Source organism: Sceloporus occidentalis, unplaced genomic scaffold (genome assembly GCF_023333645.1).
Source record: "Sceloporus occidentalis isolate IW3139 unplaced genomic scaffold, rSceOcc1.0.p SCAF_28, whole genome shotgun sequence".
NCBI lineage: Eukaryota > Metazoa > Chordata > Lepidosauria > Squamata > Phrynosomatidae > Sceloporus > Sceloporus occidentalis.
In genome coordinates, this window is record NW_028317008.1 from 7,367,501 (window position 1) to 7,375,000 (window position 7,500).

General features: G+C 58.7%; 1 pseudogene; it reads left to right on the plus strand.

The window, feature by feature from the left end:
* The window catches only part of LOC149299760 (18S ribosomal RNA), a pseudogene marked incomplete at both ends in the record, with an annotated part of 613 nt that extends 567 nt beyond the window's left edge, over positions 1 to 46 (plus strand).
* Between the last annotated feature and the right edge of the window lie 7,454 nt (positions 47 to 7,500).

Genomic DNA, 7,500 nt, shown 5'->3' on the forward strand with positions numbered 1-7,500 from the left:
AAGTCTGGTGCCAGCAGCCGCGGTAATTCCAGCTCCAATCAGGGCTGGGCGTCGGCTGCTCACTGTGGAGTTGGGAGGCGAGGGGAGAGGAGGTGGTTTTGTGTTGCTGGTGGAACTTGGTTTCTTTTTATTACTTTCGGTGCTGGACGTTTGCTACCCCGGGGAAGGTAACTGCCTCCCCGGGGTCCCATCATGGCCTCCACCCTCATTGAGGAGTGGAGGGGCCGCATTTCCATAATCACGGAGAAACTGGTCTACACGGAGGACGGCATCCTACTCCCATCCCGGGAGACTGCAGGAACCGTATGCAGGGCTGTGCGTCGGAACATGGAGGCGCTCGAGGCATACACCACGGCCTTGAGCGCCAAAATAGCCATGCTCAAGAAGGGAGTCGGTCTGCCCCACCATCTGAGGGTCGACCCGACTTCCCTCCTGTTGCTGGGGGCCCTCCATCTACGGGCCCTCACCCTCAGGGACGCCGGGGCCAGGGCCTTGGAGACCGCCGAGGCGAGTGTGAATACGAACCCTGAAGATGAGGAGGCGGTGGAACAGGGCCCTTCCTATGCCCAAAAGGCTAAGGTGGGGCTCCCAGTACCTGCGGAGTCAGACGGGGAACCCCTCAGGCAGGCCCTGGCTAACCTCCAACAAGAGTTGCGTTCCCTGGGGGAGGAGAAGGAGGAGGTTGCCGGACAGCTGAAAGAGCTCCGGCAGCAGAGCAACAGGGTGGGGAGTCGTCATCGCGGCCCCATACGGGAGCGGATCGTCTCCCTGAAGGAGAAAGAAGCGGAGTTGGCGAGACGCACAGCCCAGAACCGTGACCGCGTGCGTTTCCTGCAGGAGAAGCTGCGGGAGCAGGAGGTGGAGGAGTCGGGGGTACCACCGACCCCGGAGGACCCGGAACCGGTGGCGCCTACATCACCACCGCCACCGCCACCACCACAGTACGACGGGACCCAGGAGAAGTCCGCTATACGAAGGCCGCTGATTTTTTCAATGGAGGAATTGGACGAGGAGGAGGACATTAAGATCCAAGCTGCGCCACGGAGGCGGAAAAAGAAGACCACCAGGAGCAGGCCCGCTATCCAATCGTCCGGGGAGGAGAGCGTCGGGGATACCCCCCCCATCATGTCCGAGGAGGAGTTCCCATCCCTCCCGGCCCGGGTCCCCGACGCTGCTGCCGAGGATCCGAGAGCGGGCCCTTCCCGTCGGAGGGCCAGGGACACTATCCCCGCCGGTCTGCGTTTGGCCGGTGAGCCCCGGGGACCTTGTGTGAGTACCTTCCCCGATGTACCTGTCGGTATGTCCCCTGTTGTTGTCATGTCCCCTGTTGTCCCCCCACCCCCAGTGTGTGTTCCCTCTGTAGTACGTTCACGTTCCCCTGTCTGTGTCCGTCCGTCTTCCGTGGCCCCCGTCGGGGCGCGGGTTTTGTCACCCCCGCGGCCGGCTGCGGCACCGGCGACCGCTTCGGCGGCCGCCGGGGCGGCTGCTGCTGCCGCGGGATCCGTGCCGGCGCTCCCGGCGGCGTGCCCGCCTCCTTGTCCCTCCAGAGGGATCGGCGGTTCTGTGGCCGCTCCCCCCGTTGTAGTTGGTCCCATCCACCCTGTGGTGGTGGACCTAGTTGTCCCGGCTGCTCCTGCGGCTTCGGTGTCCCCGGAGGTGCCGTCCTCCGTGTACGGGGCCGCCGCTAACCGGGCTGCCCTCCCCCTGTCCAGACTACTCCGGGCGGAGGAATCGCCCGGAGTGCAGCTAAAAGAAGCTGCCGTTGCGAGTGGGGCTGCCGCTACCTGGGCGGCCCGCCCTCTGTCCCCACTACTCCGGGCGGAGGACTCGCCTGGAGGGCAGCCAGAGGCGGCTGTTGTTGTGAGCGGGGCCGCCGCTACCCGGGTGGCCCGCTCCCTGTCCAAACTACCCCGGACAGATGATAATCTGTCCGGAGTTTTGCCGGGCGCCGCGGCCGAAACCGCGGCGGTTACAATGGAGGCAGTGCCGGGTGCGGCTGCGGTCCTCGCCGGGGTCACTCCGGCAGCGGTGCCGGTGACCCCCGGGGCTCCCGCAGCCGTGATGCCGGTTGCTGGCTCCGCCCCCGTCGCGGCACAGGCCGCGCCCCCCGGTAATCTTAAAGTCGCACCGCACACCACACATTCTGTATGCCAGGGGACCGCGGGACCACCCGCGATGGCCCCTATAATCAGGGTGGGGAAGAACCCTGGGGGGCAGAACCCCGGGAGGTCGGCGGTGGCCCGGGCTGCGGGGGCGGCCGCTGCGGTCAGGGCTCCTGCTCCGGCCGAAGGGGGGACTCCCACCGGGGTGACACCTTCCCCCGCCGTGACACAGGGGGTCGCTGCGGTGGCCGCGGTACCCGCCGATGGGTCCACGGGCGGGCATGGTAGCGGGGCCACGGGGGGGTCCACAGTGCCCATAGTGCCCACTCCAACGGTGGCCCCAGGTGCGACACCCGCAACCGCTAACGCCTGGGCGGCGGGTCCCCCGAAGGTTCAGGTGCCACCACCAGGCAGGCGGGCTACGGGACTCCCAGCAGGGCAACCCATGCGGAGAAGGAACGTGGTCCGCCTGCTGCACGTAGCGGAGGGATCCGTGCCCGATAGGAAGCGGGTGGTAGGGGCCCTGAAGGACCTGGGCTTTGCGGTCGCGGACTTTTTCGCCATCATCCACGTTAGCGGCACCCCTGAGTATGACATCAGTTTCATGTCCCCGAGGGGTCTGGAGAGGTTCTGGACCCTTTGGGAGGGGGTGCCAAAGTCCGGCGACAGCCTATGGGCCCGGTTCAATGTCCAGGCCATATCGCGCCAGGAGGTCCGCAAGGTGAACTTCCTGGTGCGGAATGAGTCCATACCCGTCGCGGACATACTGGTGTGGGCCTGCAGATACGGGGAGGTCTTGACCACCCCGGTCAAGACTCTCTGTGAGGACGGGATCTGGAACGGCGGCTGGACGGTCAACATCCGTCTGAAGGAGGTACGGGGTCTCCTACAGCACATGCCCAACTCCTTCTTCATCGGGACTGACCGGGTATCGTGCTTCTATCCCGGTCAGCCCCGGGTGTGCCACAAGTGTGGCTCGCCCCGGCATTTCAGCATAGGGTGTGATGTCACCAAGTGCACCCTATGCGGTGTTGTAGGACACTCCAAGCAGGAGTGCACTACTATCCGTTGCAACCTGTGCGGGGTGTTGGGTCATTCCTACAGAGCGTGTCCTGAAGCCCAGCACAACTTGGACAGTATCTGGGAAGGAGAGGGCGAATTCGCAGAGGAAGACCCGCGGCCAGTTGTGGGGGGCGCTCGGGACAAAGCTCTACCCGACGCCCCAGGTACCTCCTCCGGCACCGACCCCGTAAGTAACATCATTGACCCGTTGCCTGTCCGTCCAAAACAACGAATGTCTCACCCCATTTCTGTCTGTACTCCTTCCACAGGCATCACCACACGATCGGCGTCAGGACCCCGAGCCGCAACCACGCGGGATGAGTCGGGGTGGACGACTGTCGGTCCGAGGAAGGAGACCCCAACTCAGGAGGCAGCTCGGAGAGGTCCGGTAAGATCCTCCGCCTCTGCTAAGACCCCTTCCCGGGGGGATCCACCCTCCACACTAGAGGGGGAGAAAGTCCCTTCGGGACGGGGGAGCTCCGGGGCCCCGAAACCCAAATCCATCGTTGTCGCTGCCGCAAAATCATCAGCGGCGGCGGCCGTCGCTGAAACCGCTATCGGCAAGACGTGCGGGGACATACCAGTCCAGAACAGGTTTAGTGCCCTGATGGACTGGGGTACCCGCATGGAAGTCGAGGAGGCGGCAGAGGCGACGGCGGTAGTGGCGACAGTGGCGGGGGAGGGTGGAAGGGCCGCGGAAGCTCGAGGACACCTGGCAGAGGTGGAGGATAGCGAGTTGGTAGAGGTGCCGATTCCGGAGGAGGACGCCTTGCCCGCGGGGCTCTCCGCGAAAAGGTACCCCTCAGACTCGGACGGTGAGAACGTACGGAAAAAGGGAAAGTCTCCTCATTCTCATCACCCTTGATGGCGACTCTCCCCATACTATCCTTAGCCACTCATAACGTGGCTAGTATTAAGACGTGCAGGGCCCGATTTATAGCCTATGATAACTGGCACAGGGAGAACTACCATATAATCTTTGTCCAGGAAACCCGCCTGGACTCCCTGGGGGCCCTGCATGCAGCTAAACGCGACTGGAGATGGGGGCACTCCTTTTTTTCACTAGCCACGGAGGGCTACGGGGGAGTTGCCATCCTGTTCCAGGGTGTGGACATAACGTTCAATAGGGTGATTGAGATAACGAAGGGTAGGTGCGTAGTTCTTGATGTGTCGGTAGGCAGGCAGCCTCTCCGTCTGATTAATATCTATGCCCCCCAGACCAAGTGGGAGAGGAAGCGTCTGTTTAACGAGATAGAGCCTTTCCTCTACACGTCCCGGCATATTGTCTTTGCTGGTGATTTTAATACCGTTACTAGGACCAAAGACAGGAAAGGTGGCAAAGACAAACCGGGATACGACGCTTTGGCCCTTACTAGAATAGTCAGGCAGGCAGGCTTGGTAGATGTGCATATTAAGCACAACCCAGACCTCACAGGTTACACATATCAGCGAGGTAATTGCCAGAGTAGGATAGATAGGATTTATGTTAAGGAGTCTCTTCCGGTGACGGCACTTGTGCTTAAACCGGTGGAGTTCTCCGATCACCTTATTCTTACCTGTCTGTTAAATGTCTCGCAGGCTCCGCTAAGAGGTAAAGGGATTTGGCGACTTAATTCTGACATCTTGACAGAAGGCTGGGTTCAGCAGGCTTTCGAGAACTTCTTTCATGACCAGGTCACCGTTGCGGAATTCTGCACGACGAAGTCTGAGTGGTGGGAGATGGTGAAGGTAAGAACCCGTGCCTTATTTCGCTCTCTTTCTCAGAACATCCAGTCCTCAAAGTACAGGACTTATCTCGGGCTCCTGTGCAAGTTAGACTGTCTGGTGTCGCAACGAGGTGATCCCGGGGACATCTCTAGGGTCAAATCCATGATGAGGACGTTCCAGTATGACAGGTATGCCTCCTTGCTCAAGGAAAGGGATCATGGGGCTTACCACTCACCCGATCCTTTTCTTAGTTGCAAAAGGAAGGAGTCTGCTAAGATCATTACCTGTCTGCGGAACACCCTCGGTGTCCTGGAGGAAACTCCTCGGGGGATACAGAGGGTTGTCCGCGATTACTATGTGGAGCTCCTCGGACAGAGGAGACCCTGCCGACATCAGGCGGACGACTTTTTGATGGGTCTTTCCCTTCCTGAGATTGATCATGGAAAGCTGGATGAGTTGGTTAGCCCAATCACTGTCAAGGAGGTCACAGAGACAATATTAGAGCAGACAAGGAAAAAATCTCCGGGCCCTGACGGTCTTACGGCCGAATTCTATCATGCCTTCTGCGGTCTCCTGGCCCCTAGTCTCACCGAAGTTTTTAATGAAAGCCTGGAGAGGGGGATACTCCCTCCTTCGATGAGATCCTCGGCAGTGATTATGCTAACTAAGCCCAGAGTTGTCGACACGGCTGATGTGGGGAACTGGCGACCCATATCACTCTTGAATGTCGACAGGAAGGTTTTGGCGAAGATCATTTTTAAACGTTTGCAGGGGGTCGCAAGTGAGGTCTTGTCTGATTCTCAATACTGCACCGTGAAGGGCAGAACTGTCTTTGACGCCGTCTGCGAGGTCAGGGAAGCCATTGAGCGGTGTAGGGTAGAGGATGGGGATAAGTATCTCTTGGCACTTGATCAGTCGAAGGCGTTTGATCGGGTGGATCATTACTATCTGTGGGCAGTCTTGCGCAGGTATGGCTTGCCGGGAAAACTTATCAATTGGCTGATTTCTTTATATAGAGGGGCCGAAAGCTTCACTCTTGTTAATGGATGGAGAGGCAAACCGTTTAAAATCCGATCTGGGGTGAGGCAGGGCTGTCCCCTCAGCCCCCTCTTGTACGTCTTTGCTATAGATCCCTTCATCCGAAGGGTTGATGCAAGTCGTTTAAGAGGAGTGGCCCGAACCCCAGGAAGGCCCTTACGGATACTGGCTTACGCTGACGACATCTCTGTGATTGTGTCCGACACACAGGAGGCAGTCACAGTGGATGAAATGATGAAGAGCTATTCTGCTGCCACTTCCTCCCGGATTAACCGGGACAAGAGCGTAGTTTTCTGGTGCGGGAAGGAGGGGAAGCAATTCCCTCTCCCCGACGGTTTCCCAGTGGCCCGTGACCAAATTCAAATCTTGGGGGTTAAGTTCGGACCGGGAGACTACTCGTTGGTCAACTGGACCGAACGTTTAGCTGTGGCCTGCAGCAAGGTAGACGAGTGTTGCCGGTGGAAACTGACCTACAGAGAAAGGGTTCACCTGATTAAAACCTACGTATTGCCCCTGTTTACGTACGTCAGTCACACCTGTCTTTTGCCATGTAGCCTTCACTCGCGGGTGTTCGGTTTGTTCTTTCGCATGTTGTGGGGGAACAGGCTCAACCTCATTAAGCGGGAAGTGACGTACCTAGCCCGGCGACACGGTGGGTTGGCCATGGTTAACCCAGTTGTTGTCCTGACTACTAACTTTCTGAAAAGGAACTTCGGGCCTCTCGGAAGAGATGACCCCCAGACACCGGGCTGGGTGCACAGTTTCAGGAAATGGGGAGACCCCTTTTTACAGGACTGGTTTATGGGCGGGAGAGTGAAAAGCATGCGTGTTCGGCACGGCTCCTATCTCCCGACTTCGGTAGCCCAGGGAGTGAGGTTGTTACGCCGGTGGAATGTGACGGTTGAGGAGGTCAGGGATACACCCAAGCGAGTCCTTGACTCTAGGGTGCTGGCCACTCACTTTAGCGTTTCGCTGGCCTTGAAAGACTGCGCGCCACGGACTCTCGCTTCGGGATTACAAAATCTAAATTCCGAACGACTGCCCGAGAAATATCAGGACGTGGCGTTTCTCAGTTTTCACGGTAGACTATATGTAAGAGGGAATCTTAAGTACCGGAACATAGCGGATCGCGGTTGTCCCCGGGTGGAATGTTTCGGGAAAGTTGAGTCCATGGACCACTTTCTGCTTGAGTGCCCCTTTAATGTGGATGTTTACCGGGGGGTGTCAGTCGCCTTAGGTATCCCATTCCTCTCTCGCATGTCATACGCGGAGTGGGTCTACGGGACGACCAACAGCAGGGGGCAGAGGTTTAATTTGAGCACTGTTTTTCTAGTTAGCGCAGTTATTAGATATTTCACGTGGCACGCTAGATGTCAGGTTTCCATCCGACAAAAGGTCCTTTCCTGTCAGGTGGTGGTGAATGATATCTTCACAGCGGTGGTGGCAATCGCGACAAAAGAGAGGGCTTCCATGGAAAACCAGCATTGGCAACGGCTGTGGGAAAACCTCAAGGTCCACCCGCCTTGAGGCCATGGTCTCTGTACAAGAGCCCAGCATGTTAGTAGTTATCACATACTGTCCCCTATTGTTT